Source organism: Rhea americana, unplaced genomic scaffold, assembly GCF_003343005.1.
Source record: "Rhea americana isolate MKP2758 unplaced genomic scaffold, rheAme1 scaffold_4, whole genome shotgun sequence".
Taxonomy (NCBI): Eukaryota; Metazoa; Chordata; class Aves; order Rheiformes; family Rheidae; genus Rhea; species Rhea americana.
This window is the reverse complement of record NW_028186534.1, coordinates 5,844,255-5,871,979: the sequence shown is the minus strand read 5'-3', so window position 1 is coordinate 5,871,979 and position 27,725 is coordinate 5,844,255. Positions and strand designations below refer to the sequence as shown.

At 36.9% G+C, this 27,725-nt stretch overlaps 1 long non-coding RNA gene across 1 annotated transcript; it reads left to right on the top strand.

The window, feature by feature from the left end:
• LOC146590730 (uncharacterized) lies at positions 1–27,725 on the top strand. The gene is made up of 4 exons (XR_014896932.1): positions 1–56; positions 9,173–9,288; positions 13,926–13,962; positions 26,638–27,725. It is a non-coding gene; the product is annotated as an uncharacterized LOC146590730 (long non-coding RNA).

Below are 27,725 nucleotides of genomic sequence, written 5' to 3'. Positions count from 1 at the left end.
TGGCATATCTGAGTATGGACTCCTCTTCACCTGAATATCTTAGAGCTACAGAATGGGTGAGTCTGGCCTTATTGTGGGCCTGTAATTTTGCAAACATAAATATTTTTCATCTCAAGCTGAAGTTCAAGAGAATGCCGGTTCATTCAAAGTTGTGGCTGCTGTTTGTGCATATGCAAAGAAGTATTAACTTCAGTTTGGGTTGATATGCTGTTAGTTTAATACTGAGATAGTATGTCACTAGTATCACTATAACCATAGCATGGCATTCAGTGCAAGCAAGCCATTCATAGCCACTCACATTCCTGTAGGGTTCTGCAGTCTGTACTGAGTTTATTGCCACCAGTACAGGAAGTTTAAAGCTAACCAAATTATATGCATGAGCTGCTGACTAGACTCTGGGCTATATATCCAGATGCAAAGTGTTTGACAGAAATACTGGCCTGTCCTCACCTCCTGTGCCACCTGCTGCTGGTTCCTGTTTTATATCACCCCTTTCATTGTCTCAGCCTAGCTATTTATGCAGCTGCGCTTTGGAATGGATCTAGGAACTCATCTGCTTAATCCCGACCAGGTCTGTGGTACAGCAAACTACATGGCTATAGAACTGTTTTCTAGCATAAGAGAGAACATTGATACTAGAGCAGGAAAGTTATAGAATTAAATATCAATGCTTTAAGCAAGTATTGCTATCAAAGACTTCATATTGTGACACCACAGTGAAGTAAGTCTCCTATTTCAGTGATTTAAATTAAGATAAGGTGATATTTTAAGTGATTCTGTTTGGAGCCTTTTCCATAGGCTGTCCCCTGGATGATGCATAAATATAGCATGGGCTCTGACAAACACAAATTCAATTGTATGCCCAACACAATATGAGCTTAATTTTTATGCCAAAAAAACATAAGCAAGTTCACTATAGGTGGCAGAAACTATCTTGTGTGACGAGAGTGTTCTGAAATTCTTTTTACCTTCAAACTACTATGGTCTAGTTTTAGGTACACCTCTAGATAGAAAAAATTAGTTGTATGAAAATAAGAATATGTCCATTTTAACCAGTATTCTGAAATAGAGGTGACTATATTGCTTTATATATTCCATTCTGTGTGTGTGTGTGTGTATAAAAAATGTCCAACTGTTTCTGGAGCCGTATCTTACTACTTTTGTAGTATGCAAGTTCTTCTATCATTCTGAATGTATTTCCTGTAAAGGGAAAGAATCTCAGATCAGCTCCTTTTCACTTAGTGCAAGAAGAGCTTAATATAACTGCCTTAAAAACTAACAGCACATCTGGGTTGGCAGGAGGTAGATTTACACCTTGTATTTCCTCAGCACTGTGTATAAACAAGCAACCTTCACCTGATATATTTTTTCCAAGTCAGATATAGTGAAAATTCCACTGGCCTACCTTGATAAGCCGGCAAGCCAGACAAATAGTTCTGCAAGGGAAAGAATGCACCTCAGTGCATGGTTGGTGTTGTTCTCTTACCTGCCAGGAGGAAGGGGACCTATGAAACTTTCTTCTAACATATTATCTGAATCTTATCTGCTCAAACACTTCAGAGTTCAGGCAGAACAGCCAAAGTCAATTTTTGATCAGAGTGTTTAAAACCAAAGATAAACAGAAGAGAGAAGTTGTGCGTGGGGAGGTGCTGGGGTGGAGAAGGAACTGGGAGGTGGGATTGGGGAGGGAGCATTTTAACCTACGTTGACGCTTCTGAAATCTTCTTGGAAGTATCTACTCAGATGACAGTGAAATTGCACAATACATAATTGCTGGGGGTAGAGGGGAAGTGGATCTACTGGCTTGTATCCAGGGGCCAATATTCTATCTGATCTCGACAGGTTGATGATACAATGGTTAGTATAAATCAGAGAACAGATTTGTCATAGCTATTACTACTAATCTGACTCTAGAAAGCTTAAAAATACTTTTGGAAACATATAAAAGAGGAATTGATTTTTCAGAGCCTTGTCTACTAATATTTTAAAATGTTAAAATATATGTATATTGCTTTGCTGACTGTGCAGTACTCCAGAGTGCCTGAAACCCTGTAGACCCTCACATTGTACACTGCCGTGCTAGTTCAGACACAGCAGAATCTTTAGTATTTTAGGAATATTTTGTGAACATCCCTGTCTTGCCAGCTGAAAGCAGGCACCTTGATGTTACTCGCACCCAGATTTCTCTGATAACTGGGAGACTAGTTATTCCCCCCACCCTCTACTGAACCAGCTATTCTCAGCCCAACTCTCAAGCCAACTCAGCACTATATTTAAATGGAAATGGTAGTATTTCATCTGTAAAAACTCTCCTTCAGTTTACTGACACCTTGTTTATTGAGTGCTATGGTTTATAAAAGCTACAAGGGCTAATGCTGTTTTGCTGTTTACTGACCAATCACTGCCATTTTTTTCGAGTTGCTATGTCCCAAAGGAAGCTCCAAGAATGATTGTGCCTCAAGAGATGTAATTGTTTCCAATTCTGTAATGAGGATACAGAGTATAAATTGTTTGGCACATCTTTTATGATGAAGCCCTATCCCTTTTGTTATGTGTAATCTGATCTGTGATTAAGGAAAATAAAAGCAAGGTGCAATTCCTTTTTCTATGTCTCCTTCCCTGTTGCATGAATTGTATAGAATGACATACAGAAATATATTTGCTTGAACAGAATTTCAGTGGATTGAGCAGGACTTCAACAAGGAATTCTAATCTGATATTGTCAAACTGTTTCAAGTATAAAAAAGAGAGAAATTAAAGCATTATTATGAAATTAAAACACTGCTGTTACTAATTCTCCTTTCTCTGACAGATAGTGTGATCAGTAATTATGACTAGATCATCCTTTCTATTTTAAGTGAGAGCTGGCCTTGAATTCTGTTTCCTTCTATTCTGTGCCTGCAGAGATTTCCTGCCCAATGTTTTCTGTGAGCTCTTTCTTTGTTTTGTTTGAAGACTTCTGAATACTTTTTGTTTTTAATTGTCAAACCATACTGTTCTTCAAATAATTTCAGATAGAAAATGTGTAAAATTCAAATAAACTATTCTATGAACTAAGAAGTGACAAAAAGCAAACACTATCACATATTTTAAGAGGTCACTAAAACCATCTGACTCTGAAGTCAGTCTTGTTCTCATGTGCCTTACACACAGATGCTTTGCAAAAAAGATATGTGAGTGCTGCATAGGTAGAATTAAAGACTGTGTGTATTTTTCTAGCAGCAAATAGATCTTCTAGTATTATTTAGAATGTAGATAATCCTTTTTTACTGAATTAAGATGGTATCTTGTCCACATTCTGCTGCTTCTTGGTTCTTGTGGAAACCTAGAGTTGGGCAAAACTTGCAGCTTGTGAATTTTCTAGTATATTCTATACACACTGACTAGCTAGGGTTGGCCTCATATGTCATGAAAGAGTGGAGTAATATTTAAGTATGGTTGGAAGAGATCTTGAGAGGTAAAATTAGGGATCAGATACAGTGGTATAATTTCTGACAGATGTTTGTCTATGTGATTCTCAAACAGAGAGTTACAAAGAATATTGGGAGCGGAGGGGAAGAGTACATTGCTGGAGTCTCTGGGAACAGAGTGAAGGATGTATGCAGGAATTTGAGATAGAACTAGGCAGTGCATTTCTACTCTTTTCCCTCACGTTACTTTCTCCCAGCCACATCTGTGCTCATCTTGGCAGCTTGCGGCGTTCGTTCTTCCACAATAGAATGCATGGAGTATCCCTTTCTCAACCTTAATCCGAGAACCACTGAGTAATCAGTTGGGGAGGAGAATGTCAAGGACACAGATTGTACTGGCATAGGGAAACAAAGCATTTAGATGAACATCGATGTTCTTAAAGAGCTGAATGAATGGAGATTTTGTAATACTCTCAGGTGTTCTATTCCAGTGCTTCAGTAGCCTCATCATTAGATATTATATCCTAGTGTCTAACCTCAGTCCTTATTTCCAGTTCTACTTGTAGCTCTGTTCTTAAAGAAGCCATCTTCAAATAAGGTGTTCTTCAGTGCTAAAAAGAGTGTGGAGATTAGCCTGTATGTTTTGTAGGATTATTCTTTATATATGCCAGTAATGACAAGTGATATTCCAATATTATTGTCGTGTATTTTACATTTTAATCATTTTGGAGCAGATACTTTAAGCATCCAAATACATATGTAAAATGTCCACCTAACTTGTTTGCAAACACGTTAGGAAGCTGAACGTGCTGATTACACAGTAACATACGGAAATTAGTAAATTCCTGCAGTAAATGTGGAATGTGGTTGCAATTGTGCAAATTGCATATGTAGTCAGAATAATGAAGGAATAGATCTGCATTTTGAACTTTTGTGTGTCCATTTTTTAAAAAACTTGATTATTTTCTCTGACCATGGCATTAGCCAGTGAGCATGCCACATACAAATCACTTTTGAGTGCTAAAGGATTAAATTGCAAGCTCTCCTTATTTATAAAAGAAGGAAATCCTTGTAGTAGGACTGTTTTCTAACTGTTAAAATAGGAGGAAGTTTAACCAAACTAATTTATTCTGGTTACTATGAAAAATGTTGTTTGTGAAAACGTAAAAGCACTTACAAAATGTCAACATTTCAGTCCTATCTCCACATAGATCAATATGAATAGGTCACAGTAACCTCTTAAAGAGGAGGTCTGCATGACAACCAAAACTAATTATCTAAGGTTTTAGAGAGAAAAACAAACCACCTTTATCCATGGGGTGTCTGCTCTCTACAGGATGATTTATATCAAATAAGTTTGCATGATCTTGTTTTAAAATGGTTTATTTTAACTTTGTATTGTAACAGAAGCAAAACTTCCATCTATTACAAACACTGCCTTTGCATGTTTGATCTAGAAATGTATATTCTGCATTGCTTATTGTTTCACTTTGCTTCTGTGTGAAGTTAGTATCTTTGACAGGCATAATTATAGGAAAACTTACCTACTGCATGTGTAATTATCACCACTGTATGCAGTAAGCTGTACACATATCTAGCTTGGGATAACATTTTCAGAACCTATTAACTTAAAAGCTTAAAAGACATGTCTGTACCGTGTGGTGGTGTGAATTATAGGGTGCTGAACTGACACATGAACATGGTGCACTTCTGCAGATACGTTCCTTGGCAACTCTAAGTAGTGTAGCTTAGCTGTAGCAAAGCTCTAAATTAGTCTTGCCTTTCTGCCTCATCTCTGCCATAATTCAGCAATATTATTTATGATGCTATAGCTAGTGCTCTGTCACTGTGCAGAGTTTTGGAAGTGCATGTATTATTTGTGGGATTGAAAATCTCTCTGGAAATTAAAGATTCAGCCTCCTATGTACTATAAATGCTTTTGCAAATCACAGAATAAGTGTAGGATGTCTTTGTAGATCTTGTGTAACATAAAGTCTGCTCTCTCACTAAGAGCTAAACAGTTAAGTAACTAAAATGCCCTTAAAATATTGTCTAGTCTTAATGTCTTGGAAAGAATTTTGGTTACCTAGATACATAGTCCAGTAATATCAGTCAAATTCCAGGTGCATTATAATTTATGTATTTAGCATTCCTGTATTTTAATCAGAAGCCAGGAAAACATTGATGTATTTGATAGCTTTAATCTTAGAATATGCAATGGAATAGAAAAATCAGAAGAAATGCAAATACTTGGGATTTAGATTCAGGTCCTATTCTTTGGCATATTAACTACAAACTTAAATTTGAAGAGGTCAAATATGAAGTACACTGCAAAGGCTTGAGTCTTCTAATTTTAAGTTTTTTCCTTTTGAAGGCTTTTTATTTGCTACCAATTTCACATGGAGGCCTAGATTCAACAAAATTCTTTACAGCATGGTTTATATGCATACTTAGGAATGTGCCTAACAGGTTTGCTAAATTAGTCAAAATTCTGATATTCTATTTAAAATGTAATACAGAATGCGTAACATAATTTTTTGTTATCTGCCGTGTTGTTGTCTGCATCCACCCAAAGGATGAAGCAGATAAAACTATAATCAGATTCCTCTGACTCTGATCTTTAACTGATGAACAGTAGTTCGGTAAAACTCAGAAGTACCTGGGATATAAATCTTTCATAAATGTAAACCTGAATCATTGCAAACACTTCCTGTAGACTATTTGTCAACTGAAAGCCTCCAAACTCTTAAACATTTTATAATGAGTCTTTGTCACAGGAGTGATTAAAATGTCTTTTTCAGTTCAGGTGCAGTAAAAGCACAAAAAAGTACAATACCACGGTAAAGATGTGGTCACATGACCTAAAGCTGTCAAAAATCACTGTCTGCTGAGCTTCAGTCCCTGACCATGAGGGTATTTTTGCCTGTGCCAATTCTGTAGTAAAATGTGTTAAATTACCATGAAGGCTAAAGGTATTGGAATATAACTTTAATAGGAAATTGAATGGCAGGACCCTTTAAGGAGCCTGTGAAAGACAGTGTTCAGTTGTTTTCCACATATGCTTCTAAATTAATTATGATTACTTAAATGAAGGGAGGAAGTGATCACTTGTGTACACTAAAATGTTTATTTTAGTTGCATTATTGCCAGAATACTGACAACTAAGACAAGAACTCCACAGGAATACAGGTTACTGTGTACCTCTTTGAAATTTAGACACTGCAGGGTTAACCAAAGCTATGGTAGTTTGAAAATCTGAAGTTGCTAGTTTGTGTATTACAGACATCATTTTTGCTACCTGCCACCTGGAAATCTCCAGTATTGATGCTTGTAGCTCTGCAACTATTTTATGTTTTGTGGGATTTATATATGCTATAGTATGTTTTGCAAGGCATTTGTTGAATTGAAAGGGTGAAGAAAGAAACAACGCTTAATGAGGTCCACTGAATGTGTTCTTTCGTACAGAAATTTGGGCTCATGTGGATTGCATTAAGCAAAGAGTCTGCCCACAGGAAAAAACAGATGACACTTTTGGATCATATTAGCTGTCCAAGTGTTGACCAAAATGAAAAATTGAAAACCTTCTCTGACACCTGTAGATCATGAATATTTGATTGACGCAGCACTTATCCCCAGTTCAAGGAACTTTTTGACATTTTAACTTTATGACTTATCTTTTCACAAATTGAAAATCAGATGATGTAGTTGAGAAATTTTATTATGCACAAACTATGTCTTGATCAAATTAGGGAACCTCACTGATGCAGGTTTACATCTAGTGAAGATTTGGCTCTCAAGTTCTGTTCTGCATATTCTATTATCTTGCAAATATATGTATTTATTCTAGTGTAAAGAAAACTGACAAATACCAAGAACAACACACAAAATGTAAGCTGTTAGTTTCTCAGTGGAATAAGCAAGTGCTTCTAAAATACAAATATTCAGTATAAACTCTCATTGAAGGCCATTGGTCACATGATTGTTAATAACCTCGGGGTTTTTGGTTGCAAAGTATTGTTAGTACTTAATAATGGCCAGTCAGTCTGTAAGCATAGGCTTTTACATGATTAACTGAAGTGGCATTCACATTCCTTAATCTTTGAGTAAATCTTATGTTTCCATTACTCAGTTTTTAATTACCTTAACAGTAAGTAGAAAGAGATAGCAATTGAGAACTAGGTACATTAAATTCTGGTCCAATTATACCACCACCTTGCATTGACAATGGAATTAGTAAGGGCAGCTAGCTTCCTCATTTAGATATCCAGTTCAACGTGCAAGAGTCAGTAGTATGAATTTCCACCTCTTTTCATAGATCAAAAATGGAATGGGTAACTCAAACTCAGAACTGCTGGTTCTCAGCCCGCATCATGTAACATCTGTGGCAGTTTGCCACTGATTTTGATGAAAATGAAGTTGAGCTCTTATTACAGACCGGAAGACTTTAACCATTAAGTCTTTATAGCAGTAATGAATTTGTTTTAAAGAAACTGTCAAGAACTCCGAAAGGGGAGCAAACAAACAAAATTCATTTTGAAAGTTCTTTGCATGACAGTCTGTCAGTAAAATCCTATCAAATATTAATTTTTTGTTTGGAAGAATTTGAAGTATTTTACAGTCGATTTCAGAACCATTTTAGCATGAACATTCTATTTTTTTGCAAGGGACTTTTTAAAAGGAACAAGGGACTTCACTTTTGCTACAGCAAAGCATTTTCAAATGTTAGAACATCTTGTTTTATGAGATGAAAAATCCTGTTGCCAAAACATAGTTTTAAGTGCTGGAAAAGTCAGTGTCTTCACAGAAAATTGTACTGTTTTTGTATGATTAACTATACGGATCTGGGAAGTACATTTCACTACTTCCACCATTTCAGCGAATCATGAAAGTCTCTGGTTCAAGATTTTCCTTATCTGAAATAGAGGTATATAGCTAAGCTTGTAAGAGGAATGATTGAATACTGATTCAAGATTTTTAGCCAAACATTGTGTCTAAAATTTCTGATTTCTTAGAATGGAAATTTCATGTTAACTTGTTATAGTTTTTACAAAAAACTTCTAAGATCGAGGATGCAATTTCAAGTCAAAATAAGATTTTAAGAGACCTTCTATTGCAGAAAATCAGTCTAGGGCTGGCACTCACAACAGGAACTTTAACTTTGGTTTCCTATGTTTCAGAAGAGTTCCTTAAAGAAAGATTTGTTTGGATTTTGGCTGCCGATATATGGGTTATGAATTCTCTCTCTTGGAAAAAATCTGAAAGATCTTTATTTTGTTCCAGTCTGGAATACAACTAAATGTTGAAACTTTAGGATTTTTCCCGGATATGTTTTCCCTATCCAGCCATAAGATAGGATAGTTTAAATATCATGACTTTAGCCTTCATATAATCTTATCATCCATCTTGGTTTCATTCCTTCTTTGGGATATGTGTGTACCATGTTTGTCTTGCATCTGTTACACAAATGAACAATGCCATGGGATGCATGAGCCATCTAATAGCTTAGCATTCTGACATTATATCATCAGTTACAATAGGTTGGACTGTGAACATCCAAAACCAAAAAATGTGTGTTTGAACAATAGGATGATTGAGGCTTGTTTGTGTTTAGGTTTGCACATTCTGCACGTAAGCCATTGATCCCAAGTAACAATGAGGATGAGGAAAATCCATTAAGCAATTTATGAAAAATATCATAGACTTGCAAAATCATTAATTTGACAAGTGGCAGACAACCAATTGTGTGTGTGTTTTTATAACAGAGCAGTTTCTTAAGGATTAGAAGAAATCCATAATACTCTCGGCAAAATCCATCTGAGATGAAATCAGAATTTACATTGGACCATCAAAGACTGTGGAAAATCTTGAATTTAATAAGGTTTGTGCATTATTATTTTTATTTTTCATTCCTGTGAGGCACTTAATCAATGTAAAGCCAGGCATGTGAGAAGTACATATGCAGCACAGAATGCAGTACTACTCCCCAAGCAGTGGTAAATACTTAATAATGAAACTTTGGTCAAATAGAAATCTAGAATAGATGGCCTAATATCTTCATAAATACAGAGCAAAGTACGCTCAGTGGTTCTCACTCTGTTGTACGGCAAAGGTGACATTTGCTGCCCAAACACTAGTTTCTCCCCGTCACCCTGAGCTACCATCCTTCTCCACTTCCACTATCCTATGATTTTGTGAAATAAAGTCTCCTGGTTCAACATCCATGGGCTGTGCAGACAGCTGTATTGTGGCAACAATGTGATGCTGAATGGGAAAGGATCCTAGTACAAATTGCTTTATATCTGGTGAGTGGGTAACATGTGAAATTTTATGTAACTAAGTGAAACTTAGGTACATAAAGAATGCCTTGGTAGATTCACAGGTTTTTCCTCAGCTGAATACCTCTGAAGCCTGAATAAATTTCTTAACAATAACATAACTTGAGATAAATACACTTTAGTTAACACTTTTGTAGACGTGGCTAGGTGTAGGTTATAACTTATATCACAGAGATTGTTCCATGCCTGGATAGAACAGTATTTTAGCAGTGTTAAATTCTATCACTGAGAATTTTACAGCTTGGCATAGCTGAATGAATATGCCTGTATTGCTATTGATAATTAGCAAGTTACAGAGATATAATGAAAAAACCAAGATACATTTTATTAAACAGTGGTGCCCCAACTGAAACTCTTCATGGAACAAATATCTATACTTTGGGCAGGGCATTTTTTTCCAGAAGTGTGCAGAGTGGTTATGCTATTGTCCATATTTCTCTAATTCCAGTCTAAGTAGTACCCGATTTCAACAAAACACAATGAGAACGTTTTCCTCTACATATGTCTCTAATGACTGGGCATATTCAACCAAACAGGGATACCAAGCAGATTTCAGTCTACTTACTAATGCTGATTAGGAATCAATTTCACCAAGAAAATGGTGAAAATGGCTTCTGGAATGTATGCCTCTTCATGGCTCCAGTTTAGCTTCAAATCACTGAAGGATGTACATTGCTGATTCCCAAGATGTCCTTCCACTTCTGAATTGAACAGGAATATAGTCCTTGAAGAGGCACTGAAATATATAGGGGCTACCTGGTAGTGTTTCTGAGCAACTTCAAATTCCATTGTCTTTAAATGAAATTTGGCGTTTTCTGTGAGGAGTTTAGGAACTCCAAGGATATATGAGAAAGTGATGAATATCTTTAGGAGGAGGTTTTTACAGGAATTAAAACATTCATCCCTCCAAAAAAAAAAAACCAAATGATAACAGTATTAAATTTTGAATAACTGCCAAATGAAATTTCTGTTTTCTAAAATTGATGTTAGACTGCCATAACATTTACAGATAGTTTGGGAAATTACTCCTAGAAACTTCCAGAAGTTAATGGCTGAACTGATACAGCTTTGAGTGTGGAATTCTCACAAGAATCAAGAAGTGAAGACTTCAGTGCTATTAAAATTCTCATAAAGCCCTTGGTTTCACATTATTAGCTCAGCAGTCTTCGGGGTTGCTAAGCTAATGGCATATTCTGTGTAGTTCTGGAACCTTCACTTAAAATCAGCACTGATAACTTTTGTTGTAAGGTGCTTTTCAGAATCTCAGAATGACTTTCAGAATTGGGATTCAGGTTTCTAGTCTGGATCTTTACAGACTGTACCAGTCTGCCTTGTGTCTGGAGAACTTTTGGGACATCAGAAATACAGGGCACTGAGTTGGGCCAAGATCTGATTTAATAATCTGGATGTAAGTTTATAGGCTTGAATTCCTAAAACTAGGCACTGGGTGCCACATATTGTAATTGAGAACTTAAATACTGAATCCAAGAACTTCACAGGTATCAAAGATTTGGGCTGACAGCAATGTAATTTGAAGCTAATGTCTTCTAAAGAATGGCAGAGCTTGTAAGAATACTTCAGTGAGTTTTTAAAATGCAGTGCACATTTTAAAAAATAAATTATAAATGGTGATGTATATCACATGATGAACATGTTTAGGTTCAGCACAGTGATGCGTGTAAAGCACATAGCTCTGGGGTTTAGGGGCTGATAATTGTATATATTAAAAGATCTGTTAGGTATCATTGCTGAGTTTGATTATTGGTACAATTTAGTTTCACAAATTTTTAATACTCTCTAAGGATTTTTTTAGTACCTCAGATCTCCAATTGTACTTCCTCTTTTTAAACCAGTCTTATCCCTATAATTTCTCTACATAGATGGGAGCTACTTGCAGTGTGAGACATCCTCAGCTCTATGGATACTCATTTTTACCACAGATTTCTGGCTCCTTTATTGGACTTTTCAAAAGAGGCTATGTCATGTGGCAGGATTTGATTCAGAGTCTTAGATGTAGGTCAGAGGTTCAAATCTAGCTTATAATAGTGACAGAGATCTTAACATGTGACAGTTACTCAGTGTTATTTGTGAGATGGGCTTGTTGAGCCTCAGTCTAGTTACTGTTTGATGTTATGAAAATAATCTAGCACTACAACAGCCACTGACGGTAATTTTAGTTCTTGTTTAGCGTTGTTTGTTTGCCTTCCCTTACTTCACTTTAAGAGCTGCTGCTGTAACATGAAACCCATTTTTAGATAAAATCTGCATTATAGGGAGGTGAAAGATCTTTCCAAAAATCAGGCAGCCTATTAGGAGCAGTTCAGAAATGGAATGCAAGTCCTGGGCATCTCACTGCAGTGTGCTGCTGACTAGGGATCGCAGCCCTTGAAAGGGAGCTCAGAATGGAACTCTGTTCCGCCAGTCTCCAGACTGAGCTGAGGCCTGAACTCCCGTAATGGAATGCCATGCTGGGAAACCTCTGCTGTACGGCACCGCATGTACTTCGTGGATTGTCAGTCTGGCATTCTCAATTCGTATCAGCAAAAACAGTCTTAATGGTTGCTATACAAATAGTTCTTAATCTTTTCTAGATTTTTTTCCAACTTTATTTTTTTCCGTGCTTCGTGGTATTTTGGAAACTTACTGGTTTTCATTTTTTCCCCCAGCACCTTAATTGTAGCTGTGAAGGGATTGGAAAGATTTTTTTCCTATCCTCAACCTGCTTTCTGGATTTGGAGTGTTAACTTACCACTACAAACTTTTTCAGTCTCTACTTAAAGACCTGTTTAATATTTAACTCAAATAAACATAACTGAGATTTTTACATAAAACTAGCTACTGAAGACTGAAAAATCTTTTGGATTAGTTTGTTTCAATTCACTTAAAGTAGAAAATCATGAAAGAATAGACCTTTTGTAATAAATACTACAAAAAATAGTAATAGATTTTTTTTTAAGGACATCTTTTCCCTACATGTGCTGTTTGTGCTAGTGAGGCTAGTGCTTCTGAGTATTAACTTGAGAAGGTGCTTTCAAGAAAAGCAAAACAAAAAATTAGGCTTGTCATAATTCGTTTATTTTTCTACTGATTTGCCCCCAGTCTCATTCTCTTAACTTGTTCACTGCAGCTACTGTGATAAGTTTCAACTTGTTGCTGTTTTTTTCCATAGTAAAACTTCTGTCCTAGCGCCAGTACATTATGTTCCTGGTTAGAGCCATGACGTCAAATGGTATCTGGCTCCAGGCCAAAGAACGTTGCTTGGAAGAAGTGAATGAATGAATGGATTTTTTGATTCACATTGTAGTTGCCTCCTTTAGAGCCAGGAATCTTCATGTAATGTTCAGTCAGTTAGGTAATATAAATTTATCAGTGTTCTTTATTAAAACTAGAAGGGACTTCAGAGAAGGTTCACAGTATATAAAGCTGTTCAGAAAAAAAATACTGTTGTAAACTTCAAGTTCAGAACAGATGATAATTACTAGAATCATAATGGAAGAAAGATATGATTCAATACATAGTGACTGCTACACTTTAAATATATTAAATGACATAAGCCTGTACCTGAAATGGTTGATATCTAGAGTTCAGGAAGAGAAAGGGAGGATAAATTTCAGGTTATTAAAATGCCTATGAGCTCATTTAGTATATATTTCTCTCAAAAATAGTATATCCTTAACTTTACATCACAGTATGCTTCTTTTATCTGTGCATTCACAAAGCTGAGAGGGCAAAATTATGATTCAAATCTGAATTTACCCTTATAAATGCAGTAATCCTGAAGTGCAGATACAATTTTGGCCCTACACTTTTACTCTGATTTTTATGAAAATCCTCTCTTAAAATGTCTTTCTCTAGCTCAAAGCTAAAGTTCATTTTGCTACCAATTAATTTTCATGATTTCCTGATGTTTGGATCTTTCCAGGAGGAGTAAGAATGGGGAAACTTGAAAGCATTTCTTGTCTTACTTCTAATTTATTTAGTAGCAGATAGTCTATATTGTATCATTTTCTAGTTTAGTCTCAACAAATGAAATATGGCTAAACCCAGTTTGCAGTACTACTTCCCTTACTGCTTAATGGTAGAATGTGCAAACCCAGGTTTAATTTACTTGTTAAGCAGTATGAACTAGGATAGAGAAACAGCTGAAGGATTTACTGACTTCTTGGTAACCTTCTCTTAGGTACCGGAAGGTCTCCTCAAGCCTTTTCTTCTACAGGGTAAGTCCAGCTGCCACTTTGTTGATCATGTGCTCTAGTACACTGACTATGTTGGTGGCCCTAACAATGTGTTACCATTCAGGATAGTTTATGCAGCACTGTAGAAACATGCACTGTAAGTTTTCACTCTACTTAGTTTAGAAAGAAGAAAACTAACATATCATGGAAGATTATGAAAAGAGAACATCCTTTATAACAGAAATCAAACTTACTTCAAACTATTTAGACACTTGAATAAGATACTCTGCATATGGCATAAAGCAGCACTAATGAATTAGGGTTAACATTTGTTATGAGTAACAACATAAAGAACTAGTAACAACATAAAGGAATCAGATATGAGGAAAACAACAGTTGGACAATGGGAACTTTTTTAAGGAAGGCCAGCAGAGGTATTCAGTCAGAGTTGTAGAATACATGAAACAAAGGTGGTAAGGCATGTTGCACCTATATGGGAACAGAACAGGTGACTTTAGCCAGCCGCTTTCAGAGCCTGACATCTTTTGTATGAAGTCTGGTTATTGCAGTCAGTTTCTGCATCCTTTGTGGATGACCAGATTAACACGACAGGAATAACCCCATTATCCCAATACTCATCAGTATCCCAATGTATAGAAAGAGTAAGATGGGGAAAAGACTGGAGTAACAAATAGTCAGGACAGTGTATCCCTCAGCATATGAAATAGGTACAAATTGAGCAGTAGCAGTGCAAATTCTATCACAATGATTACCGTTCTTTTCTGAAAAAAACAGCAGCAAACAGCAAAATTGTTCACCACATCCCCTGTGATGGTATTGACAGTGGAAAAAAATGCCAATTTGTATCATCTGTGACAAATACAGCTACAATGTCTATGGATTCACCATGGCAGTAACAGGACTTGGTGTGTCAGCAGATCAGCCGTCACATGTCTCAGGCCAGATTCAGTAGAACCAGAAGAACTTGCTGAGCTGGTGAAGTTGGGATTTGTAGGAGGGCTTGCAGTCAGTTCTGTCTTCTAGTATGTTTTTTATTTTCCGTGAGTTTTGACATTTAAGCTTGAGATTTTTTACAGCTGACTGAGTGAACAGGGATATAGTGAATCTGTATCATGATGTGGGGAAAAGCTAGCACAGGTGGATTATGGTACAGTGGAGAATATTCCAGTAATTGTAGTTTGCTGAGGTGCCTGGCTTAAAAACAGCAAGAGAACAGAATCATTGCCTTCAATAAGAGTCTTTTACTGGGGAAGAAATACTAACAATTTGCAATGATGCTCCTTGCGTGGTTGTAACTACACTGGCCCTTTGTACTAATGCAGTACAGTGCAATGTACTGTAATGTAATCATCCTGCTTGAGGAAAAACAAGCATTTGCTTCTATATTATGAGTTTCTTCTAAGACAGAGATGAACCTCTGTGCACCTCTCACTTTCACAATACATACTTTCAGAGGTCTGTAGTGTAGACCTAGCCTCAGGCTTTAATGCTGCAGTGCTCTTTTCCTTAGAAATTGCAACAACTTTTTTCCCACAGAAATGAATATCACATTAGTGGGTGTGGATCTTAGTAAGGGTGGACCTCAAAACTTCACATTTTGTTTGGGTTAGTTCCCCAGAATTTCCATGCTCTTAGCCCAACCAATTCAGACTGTTTTGATCAGCAGAATTAAGCACAGTGTGATACTGCTGGCTTTTATTGGTAGCACTTCTGAATGCAGACAGTGTCACAACACATAAGTACAAAGAAGAGGTAAATAATGACAAGAAATTAGCTGGGCTTCCTTGAACCTCCCCAGAAATGTGCTATTTTATTCACAGCAAAGGTTCAGAGCTGCTCATGTTTTAATTGAACCACTTCACTCATTCCTAAATGAAAACAGTTGCAAACAGAGTCCAATGTACGTAACTCCAGGCACTTTAAGACAATCAAGTGAAAAGACTTTTTTTATTTATTTACTTGAAGCTAAAGAAAAATGCCCAAGTTCTGCCCTTGAACAAATCACCACTTTTCACATACTTTACCCCAGGCGCAAGTTCCTTTCCCCTCCCCCCCCAACTCATGAGTTGTTTTTGTTTGTATTTGTGCTTGTATATTTTTGTATATCTTATTTGTTTACTTTTTCTGCTTCTTAAAGTTGTCTCTTCTCTTTAGAAGTGGGGGAGAAGGAAAGAAATTGAGGTGAAACCACAGCATATTTTCATTTTCATGTAACAGATCTTTTTCACAAGCTTCAGCAGGCACTAAGCACCGAATATGGCTTGAGACAATACATTATAATGCCCTTTAGTGAATAAAGAGCTGGGAAAAGAAGAAATATAAGTGTTTACAACATCTATTAAAAGAGAGAAAGAGATAACTGGTTGAGATTTCTTGGTTAACTCTATAGTGTACTGTAATTTAGAATTGTAAAGAATAATAGTGACAATATTTATACTTGTTCACTTTCAGTTTGCCAAAGTCTTTGCAAGTGTGAATAAGTATCATTATATCTGTTTTTCAAAATTATATCCTTAAAAAATAGCAAAACCCCATGGAAGTTAAAGCTAGCATTTTCAGAAGAGAGAATGTCTTTATGTTGGCCTTGTAGATGGCTGCTTAGTGAGAATTCTGTGATGGAGCTTATAACCATGTTGAATCTTAAGTAAAGCAACAGGTCTGCTAACCATCATTAACGAAAATCTCTGGAGGGAGAGATACTTCTCTTACCACTGATTTCAGAGAGGTGAGTTGCCTATAACATCATCATCCAGGAAGATTTCCTTTAATGTGTCAAAGCAGCGTAAAAAGAAGTGATTCATTTATATTATTCCAAGGCAAAAAGTTTATTACTGTGCTCTCTGGGCAGATTCTACAGCAATGAAATTGGATAAGGGGGCCTTAGCATAAAGAAGACAGAATTCTTATTTTGTCCACTTTGGTATGTTTCTGCATATGTACCTTGTGGCAGAATCATCATCATTAGACATGTTCAAGTCAGGATTAGATACCATTTCGTAAGATCTCCCTGGGACACTGAAATCCTAAAACGCTACAGGCAAATGGGCTAGATCCCAGTGGCTCCTTGTTCTGCTAAAACCCAGTTAGAGTCTGAGGAGCACAACACCAGAAGCAATTTAGTTTATCCACCCTTGATTCTGTCACTGTGTCCTTGTTTCACCTTCTTCCACCCAAACATATTATAATTCTCTTCTTGATCATCCAGCGTAACATTCATGTCTTATCAACAGATGAACCTCACATACTTTTGTTCTCAGATAAATTGTGCAAAAAATAACTAGACAGGTCCCATGAAAAGCTGAAGCACTAAATTATCTGTGCTTTTAAATTATCTACTTTTTCTGTGCTTAATTATTTGCATCTACATTAGCAATCTCTACTGAAAAATGTAAATTTGATCAATAGGCTAAATTTGATTAGGAACAATTCCTACCTTTGCTGATGGCGCCTATGTATCTTATTCCTGATGCTGCTAACACTGAGCAGAAGTCAAAGGTAACCTCTGCATCTGCTATATTGAGACTCACTCTCAAAAAATGAAACATTGCAAAAGAAATGTTTCATCAAGAGCTACTCTGATTCTTTTAAATAAAAGGGGGGGGGGGAGAGGAAACCCTGGATATCTGAATTTGTGATTCTGTATATAGGGAAGTTACAAGGAATGTTTATAAATTCAGGTGAGTTCTTAGGCCAGCCACTGCAAATTTTGTGTTTTAAATGGTTAAGTCTTTGTATCTAACTTTTTTAGATGTAATAAAATATTTAATAGATGAAGAAAACATGTCAGTAAAATACCCTTCTTGGGTAAGTGCTGAGTAATGATTGAGTATATTTGAAGGGAAACTGAGCATCATCAGCAGTCAAGATGACAAGGACAATGCCAAAGGTTAGCTTATTACAAAAACATATCCAAAACCACTGTCTGGAAAAGCCAGGTTAGGTTGCAGGATAAAGGCATGAAAGCCCATGATCTATAGAAGTAGTCATCTCGTGTGTTCAGGACATCATGCATATATGCTTCCTGTGGAAAAAAATATTCGCATTTGTTTAATGTTTGTGATTTCCCACTCTTTTGCACATTTTTACTAAAATTCTATAAAAATCATTGCTGTAAAATCAGTTCCTTAGTTAAGAATTGGGGATTTTTTTGCTGAGGAATCATAAAATAGTTATGGTTGGAAGGGGCTTCTGAAAGTAATATAGTCCAACTCCTCTGCTAAGAGGAGRTTACTCAGGATCATGGCCAATTGGGTTTTGATTATATCTAATGACAGGGACACCACAAGCTCCTCTCTAGGCAAGCTGTTCCAGTGCTTGACCATGCTCATAGTTTTTTTTCAAAAAAACAAACAAAAAACCTACTTCTTATCCTGTCACTGGATGCTGCTGGGAAGAATGTGGCTCCATATTCTTTACTATCAGATATTTATAAACATTGATAGGATCCCTCCTGAGCCTTCTGTTTGCAGGCCAAACAGTCTCAGCTCTCTCAGCATCTACTTGTATGTGAAGTGCTCCAAGTCCTTATTTCTTACTTGCCCTTTGATGGACTTGCTCCATTATGTCCATGTCTTTCCTGTGCTGAAGGTCCAGACCTGGGCACAGCACTCCAGATGTGGTCTCACCAATGTTGGGTAGAGGGGAAAAATCACCTTCGATCTGCCCAGGATGCCTGACTGTTTTTCTGTAAAGCTGCTTCCCAGTCAGTTGTCACTCCAGCCTGTACTAGGAGGTAGATACTCCCCAAATGCAAGACTTTGTATTTCCCTTTGATGAACTTCTTGAAGTTCCTGTCTGCCAGTTTCTCCAGGATGTTAAGGTCTGTCTGAGTGGCAGCCCAAGAATCTGGTGTATCAACCACTTGTCCTAATTTTATATCATCTGATTAGGAAAGTGTAATCCAAAGCCAAGGCACCATCCATAGCTGCATTGCAGTTAAGACATACTGTCATGTCCATGTTTTCCATCTCCGGATGTGTGGCAGTTAGGTTGGAGGCATCTGGTATGGTGGCGTTAATGATGTCTAGAAATCCCAGACAAATTTACTATGTCCATGAAACCTACCCAGATGAAATTTCTGAAGAGATGAAGAGGACATATGCAGGAGAGTCTAGATGGATAACAGTCCTAATCCTGTTGAATAATCAGCTGACAGTGGGATTGTGTCAGCTAAGAAAGGAACTTGTGCAAGTCTTCCCATGGCCCCAGGAAAAAAGATTGCATTGAAATCTCAGAGTGATTTTTTTTTCTCATCTCTCCTTGCCTTAGCAAGATGTGACATAAAATAATACATCATCAGAGACATTTTAACTGTGGAACTCCGCTTTTTACAAGCAGAGCAAAAGGTGATGCATATTATATTTCTTTTTGAAAGCACTGTTAAGGATCTTTTGAGTTTGACCTTCTCCATATAGTATACAATAATGTTTGGATGATCATGTTTTGCTTGGCTTCTTTCCAGATTGTTTCTAGTCACTTTACACTTCTCTGTGTGTAATATCTGACTGGTAATTCCCCAAATAGGTGTATAATAATATATTATGTAGTCTTTTTTTACTACCCTCTTCTAGAAAATAAAGGTATTGGCAGTAGTAATGTTTTTCCATTTATTAATAAAGAAACAAAAGTAGTCTTGATGTGGATGATTAGCTTACCTTGTTGTTTTGAGTTTTATGTAGGTATTACCTTCAGGAGGACCAGACCTGGAAGCCCAGGCAAGCTGTTTTCCCTCGAATACTTAGTGACATATCTGCTTAATTAGTTACAATTTCAGCTGTATTTAAYGGGTTGTGCACGTCTGCAATCTTCAGTAATTGGGCATGATACATAGTGCGTTGTATTGAGGACAGCAGGAAGACAGGACAAGCACATTCTGAAGAACCCTCTTGCTGACATGCAGAAAGGAGTGCACAAATTTTTATGGCAGTCTGGCCCTTCAATCACAGTTTAGCTCTGTGTTACAATATGTGATTCACTTCTTTTAGCTATATGGCATAGCAAGATTCAAATAATAACAATATCATTATGATGATCTGATTTAAAAATCTCTAGAGACAGGTCTTTCAGAATTCAGACTGAAATTCAGATTTTTATCTTGGGTTTTATAAATGTTTTTATTCTGATGGTGGATGTTGAATTTGTGTCTTCAAGGTGGAATGTGAAAAATTTGGGCATTATTCCTGACTGCCACTGACTTCGAGAGTGATTTTGAGTAAACTATTTCTGCCTTATGTTTTCCTTAACAGCTTTTGGCATGTGTTTTCCCCATTTATATTAGTTATTTCTGCAGAGTCTGTGTCAGATATGCTGGAAAAATCAAGGAGAAAAGCGACATCTTCTGGATCTCATGTCTGACTCTGCCACCAAATGACATACTTTATTATTACCCACTGCATTCTCTCAATTTATTAGGAGCGGTTCCATTATTATTGCTTTAATGCAAGCTTTGTACCAGTGATAGAAATGTCACATTAATTCAGTAACACTGCCCATAGACAGGAAATGGAATGGCAAACTGGCACATAGGAAAAAGGGGATTTTAGGGGCTAGTTTTTGGTATGAGTATTTCTGAATACAATATTGAAACTCTATTTTGGTCTCACTTTTGGAAGTTTCAGATTTCTCTGAGGTCAAAGTTCCTTTGATGAAGCACTGTAAAGACCTAAAAAGAAAGAGAGGATATAAAAGAAGTAATTGCAATTAAAACTACTTATAAATTATATCATTGAAACACTTTAAAAAGTCTGTGAAGTGGTTAAGACCATTATACACATACATGGGACCTTTTTAGGTTTCAACTGTGTACCTGAAATGTGTTACAACCTCTCAGCCTTCTGATGACGGGCTCTGCTTCAAGATGAAATGCTGAACTATGTTAAGCCATGCAGTGAGCCAAAGAACACGCGAAGGAGTCATATGATCTTGATAGGATAATTAGAAAGCATAGTTCAAGTGTAAGAAGTTGAGGAGTGGGGTAGGGTGTCAGGATTATCACTAGACCAGTCATTCCACTCAGGTGCTTACAAATGGAATCTGGATTTTTGAGGAAAAGCACAAATTTATTTGTCCTTATCAGCAAATGTGTCCAAAGTAAGTACTGTCAACTGTCAAACCTGGAAAGTGCTGTACATACTGTACCCTGACAGTTCAGTCACGATACTGTGAGGTTGTTTACTTTGCTTTTGTATCTTAAGAGCTATACAGGTGTCTGCCTTGAGGGAAGATAAAAAGGGTGGGGGTTAAGAGGGAGAGAATGTTTAACAAGTAGGATGATAGTGAGCGTAGTGCTATGTTGAGAGGATTTGATCGAGCTGTAAGCACATGATGATTTAAGAAAAGCATGGTAAAGATTTTCATTGAAGTAAACAGCAGTTGATACTTTGAGGTGTAGGTGTAAACTTATCCACTAACCAGTGTTCAGATACTGACATTTCTAACAATGGTAGTCTGTGGAACAGTTAGAGAACTTGCAAACCAACTATCCTTGAAATAGTTAAAAATGCAAATCCATCTGAGAACAGGTGGGAGCTGGCAGTAATTTAGACCGTGTGCTTTTACACTATGTTCAGGTTTTACTGAAAGCAGGCTGCATGGCCGTTTTACACGCAAATTTATTTTGATAATAGACATGTGAACATTTGTTTATGTCTTGACTTCAAGATGTCAGTCTTGTGCTTGTTTAAGAGAATAACAGACATGCTAATTGGAAAGGACCTTATTGATCATCTAGTTCAACCTCTTGCTTGAAGCAGAAGCACTTCACTGGAAACTGCATTGTGTAATTCAGAACTTCAGAAGGTCAACGTACTACTTAAAATGCTGAGCTCTTTGGCAGTGATTAGGGAGAGCAAAGGTAGTTATAGACATTCATGACAAAGTGAGCTATCCTAGCTTTAACTGATCGGAATACTCCTGCCTGAGCTGTGAGATACTTTAGATACTCTGGAGTGGCAGAATTTCAGTAGGAAAAAAGAGTTTGAACTAAAACACTCTTGGCATTTTGAAATCTTGCTGCATCTCTGGGGCTTGCCTTACACTTATGAAAAGGGCAGGAACATGCCTGAGCTCTAGAGGAAGTTCAGTTGTATCTTTACTTTTTGCTGTAGGAGCAAACAGCAGGCATAGGAAGTTTCACTGCAAAATCCCGAAGCAGTGTGACTAGCTGAATTGGCTGCACAGCCTGCCAACATCTAACAACAGTGGTCATGAGGAATGTAGCTTGTTTCTTTCAACAGCCTATAGGTGGAGCAGCATGTAGCTCATTCCCCAAAGCATTTTGTCTAAATCTGCTTGAATCAGAATATATCAGAATACCTTTTGCTTGTACTAATGGATGAGTGCAAAGCCACAGTGTAGTTTCAGGAATTGCTGGTCAATAGACTTTCACCATAGAATATATTTAAGAAAGTTCTTCAAAGAAAACGGAGGAGGAGCTAGAATATTCTAATATTGTATGTTGAACGTATTTTTTCTAACTCTAAAAGTAAATGAAGTTTCTTTGTAAGGATATGATTCACTGCTTCCAGCTGAAAAGAGCAATGGTTTGAGGTGAACAATCCCACTATTTTGCATTTTAGTGTTAATTTCCCTAACAGTTTGTTTGATTGATTTTGCAACAGATTATTTTTCATAAGGTTGTAGAGTTATATTGCAATGTTAACTCTGATTTTCTGATGTTTGCTTGAGTTCTTGTTATGCTCTATGTATTTAAAAATAATTACACAAAAGTAATGAAGAACTATTTACATATGCTGCCCTTTAAGAACATAAGATAACTTAGGTAAGTGTTAAGTTTGTTTATTTCAGTTTGTGTTACCTGTTAGTCATATGGTGAAAAAAGGTTAAGTTTCCAGGGGCCTGGAACCAAGGTTACCCATACCAAAGTTTTCAGTACCAGTCAGTACCCTCATTTTCAAGAAAACAGAGATAGTTGCTCTCTCTGTGACCCAGTTATTCAAAGTTGAGGGAAGTTTATTAATTTTCCTGCCATCATTTTGGGATTCCACTGATAGTGTTCAGCAGATCTCTTTGGGTTTTTCTGTACCATTCACCTTCATTTGATTTCATGTTAAGAGCTAAGTTTTATCTGACCTGCACTTTTTTTTTGATTAGATGCTTCAATTTCACTTTAAAGATATCCCAGTTCTAATAAATTATTTCTTTCCTGTTGGCCAGAATTATCTCTTCTTGTGAATCTTTTTTAGAAGGAATACCAGCTTCAAAGCTTAGCTCCTTAGAAATACAGATACAATGTCCTTGCACCCTTTCACACACTGAATGTCAGTGATAGTTAACCACTGGTGCATATACAAACATGATTCATTTTGATAGTGATCTGTGTATTGATGAACCTCACAGAYCTGTAGTATACCTTGGACGAAGAATAGAGATTCAGTGACTTGCATATTCTAACCAGCTCTGACTTACATATGAATATGCTTGAGGATCTGAGCCTCCACTTCCAAGTCTTTCTGGACGTGACGTATTTCTGAGGTTGCAAACAACAGCCTGCTAAGTAGTGTAATGTGCTTTGATGCTAGCACAGCAACTAGATCATTGCARGTTACAGCTGCTTTGGTAGTATATATCTGCCGAAGAGCTTTTTGGGCAGTTTTTGGCAACAATTTCTTTTGAGAGTYGATCTACGATGATAATGTTTCTTTTTAGTATTTCATGTCAGTGAATTCACTATGATTGCTGTGCAGAATGTTTAAATAGACAAATAACAGAAAAAGGAAATAGTATTTCAAGGCAGTAAAATACATGCTTCCAGAGTTAGGATTCTTTCAAATGTACGTATGACTACCACCTTCCCCTAATCTGAAGCATATAAAGTGATCTCTGCTTTCTTTTAATTCAAGATAATTAACAACCACATGAACTCAGTGTTCATATAACAATGGGAAAATTAATGGGAGTTTTTTCTGTCACCATATACAGATGAAGGTACTGGGCCTGCCACCCATACACACAACTCATACAGAATATTTGACAGATACTTAGCTAAGAATATTGACGTGTTGTGATCTGGGAGATGTTTCTCCCCCAAAATGAACAAAACATTTTTTTCAGACAACTATGAAGACCGAAAGGGTGATGCATCATCTTATGACGAAATGTTTCCGGGCCAAATAAAATGTTGTTTTTTTTTCCCTATCAATATCAAATTGGTTGCATGATTTATTGTGATTGTGCCCTGGGGCTGTCTATTATCAGCTATATCTTTCTATAGTAAACTGGTCTGAAAAATGTAATGAAGAGGAAAGAGTAACATCAGATTAACACAGTGAAATGTCACTAAAATCAATAATAATTATTCTGGGCTTGCATTCATTGCCATGGCATTGCATCTACATTGTATGATTGCATCATTGCCTCTTGGGAGTGATGTATTTGAAGACTAAGAATTACTAGCAAAATGTAATTCAACTTGTGAATGATCAATTGTGGTTGATTGTTGCCAGACTGAGAGCAAGATATTTCAGAGAAGAGGGAAAGTACAGTTCTACAAGGGAGAGAATTGATGTGATGATGCTTAGAGAAGTGCACTATTCTGTCCCCTTTTCTCGTGTCCTAGTGGGAATGCAGTTTTCTGTCCCCATGACACAACTGGTTCTTTAGAACTGCTGCTGTAGGCTGTGCATAGGGATTGTCAAACTGTGTGCTTACTTGTCCCTGTCTTCTCTGGAAAGATAGCGGAGGAAACTGCTCCTGTGCTTCTTTATACTTGAGGATTCAGATAATCCTGATTTCCCACAGGGTATTTGTACCCTGCCTTCACTGCTCATCTGAATTCAAGTCATACCAGAATCTGATCTTTAGTTGTCTGGTTTCTCAATTTTCCTTAGTCTTACTTTTCTTCACTTTTGAAATCCTTAATGCGTGAATAATCTACACTTTGGAGGTTGTCTAACTTGAACACGCAACATTAGGAGCCTGGGCAACTCTGTGCTCAACAGGAAGAGAAGATGCCCTGTATTATCCTCTGGCAGAACCTCTTCTCCTTGGTTAAATAAGTAGACTAACTTCTAATTCACACATATGATACTAGATGCCATAGCAGAGTGTAATGGCCCATTTAATGTACATTTTGCTGTCTTTCCCTGTGCCATTAAGACATGAACTAGATGAGGTTGGATTCTGAATTTGCCAAAGCAGGATTTTATTCTGCATGCATCAGTCATTCTGGCTGATAAAATTCCATGGAAGAAAGCACCATTTCTGAATTGCTTTCAGTCATGGTGGAAGCACATCAATGTTTCTGTTGCTCCAGACAAATATTTTAGCTCCAAACTATGGATGCTAAGAATTTCTCAGCTTATAAGCAGTTTAAAAACGTGAACGCCTATTTTCCATTCACTTACACTGGATTTTTACATGTATAGCTTCAGTGACTACTTTGAAGTCATCCTAATTTACACTAATATAAATGAGAGGAGAAATGGGCCTTATAGCTTGCCTGGAAAATTACAATGAGACATTAAGATTGTTTACAGAGGTATTCAAGCTCTGCAAGGAGCAGTGATGCTACAAGAAACATTGAAAGAGAAGAAAAAATTGTTCTGTAAAGCTGTGTTTACACAAAATTCAAGTTTCTTTTTAGACCAAGTTCAGGCAAAATTGACTTAGTTTTCCTTGCGTACTACTGCAGATACAGTAGACATCCTAATGTGATGGAAAAGTAGGTCATGATGCAACTGAACAAATACCAAATGATGAGGCTTCCATTTGTGTTATATATTGTGGATATTTGCATTTATGACATAATTTTTGCTGGTATGAAGGAAACAGCAATGAAAACATTATTGTACAGTCCCAGGACAGAGGTTTTTGGCGGTTCATAGATGCGTGCAACAGAAACAATGTTTCTGAATAAAATCAGAGGGCTAAATGAACTGTAAAGTCATCTGAATGTTTCCATTTGGAATGCTCAATGAAGATTCCTATTTCTAATCCAAGACAGTTTTTATTAGCACTCTGCATTCAGCACAAGCACAGACCAGTTATGAAATCAGCCGAGGTACAGCTTCAGTAATAGGGAAGTTAATTTCTGCATAAACACTAGATTTTTTAAAACCTAGTTGCAACTTGTTTGAGGAAGCCATCAGAACAATTTATGCATTCTCAGGAGCTATGAAAAAAGGAGCTAGATTTACAACACTTTTTTAATGGTATTGCATTTAGAAACCTGTTTGTTCTTCTACAGAATGCCGCAAAATGTTAGTGCAGCACTAACCTGCTTTGTAGCTTCCTTCTTCAAAATTTATCTAAAAGTAGAATCTAATTGTGCTCAAAGACCACTTCTATTGGACTGAGTAATTCAAATGAAAGATGGACAAGTGAGAACTAAAGTGACTAAAGTAAGAACTGCTTTTCATCTATCTTCTATCTAGCCATTCTGTTGGCCTGCATTACCCTTAGTTTGAATTATGTTGCTCATCTTCCAACTATTATCTTGCCACCTGCCAATTTCTGTAAAATGACCAAGAAGGTGCAGTTAATCTGTGGGTAAATACCCAATACTAAGAACCCAATAGTAAGAGTTTTTCATAGAAAATGAGTTTTGGCATGAATACATGAAAATCAACAGCCACAATTCATAATAATTTTTATTTTAACTGATTGTTTTCCAAAGGTGTGACTTCCAAAAGTTCCTCTTTCCCATTTGTAATCTGATGTTGGTTTCATCGCTTCCAGGTCTTAGGTAACTTCTTTGTGTTCTTCAAGTTGTATAACATCCTTTACTCTGGAAAATTGAAAGGGCACATCTGCATGACACTGTGGACAAGAGAAGCAGTGTGCTTTTCAAGTGAATCACCCAACTGTTCCCACTTGCACTTCGGCTAGTATCACGGAGTGAACTTGGAGTGAATGAACTGGGTTTCTTTCAGATGGAAACTGAACTGAAGATGTTCTCCAGGAGCACAGCTGGACAGCTCAAATGACGAATCATGATCATGGGTCAACACTAGATTTAGTCCAGAGTGAACTCCCCACACGTGTAGTGTAACTGCTTAGTCCTCGGTACCAATTGTTTTGATTAAATGGTCCCTCTCTACTGACTTGCTGCTCTTACACTGCGTGACTTGCCAATATAGACATAGTCAGAGATACATAAATGAATAAAGTACCCAACTCCCATTGATCCTCATACTCTTTTGAATCTTTAAACCTTTTGTACCTTCTTTATTTTGATTACAAAATCAATCAAAAATTAATTCTTGCACAGTGGTTTGACGAAGTGATGTTTAAGTGTACTACTTTAATTTCTGAGGCAAAACACTGTAATAGAAATGGGTGCACCTAAGTGTTGGACACTGTCTCATCAGCTTTTCACTGTGTCTTCTAGCAAAGCAGTCAAAACTGATAACACTGAAGTCAAAAGGCTACTAGAGAAGAAGTAATAGAAAAAATAACAGTCCAATTTCAGGTCTGGAGGCATGCCTGAACTATATATGAGAGTTGTGACCCAGATGTGCACTAGCACCACTTCTCTGTTTTTCTTATACTGACATTTCAATGGAGAAGAAAGAAAGACACACAAACTGGATGCTCCAAAAAGTTTCTCTAGCTAAGCAATGAAGTATGATGCAGCATTCCTCAGCAGATAAATAATTATTAAGTGTTCACTGGAATCATACACCTAAAAGTCAAGGTGGTTCGAAAATGATCTAGCCACTACAATAAGACAATTTAGTTGTTAAATACAAAAATACAGTTGTATGGTTGGCTGTCTTCATTATTTTTACTTTCCTTACAAGCACTCAAAATAAAAGTTTTCTGCT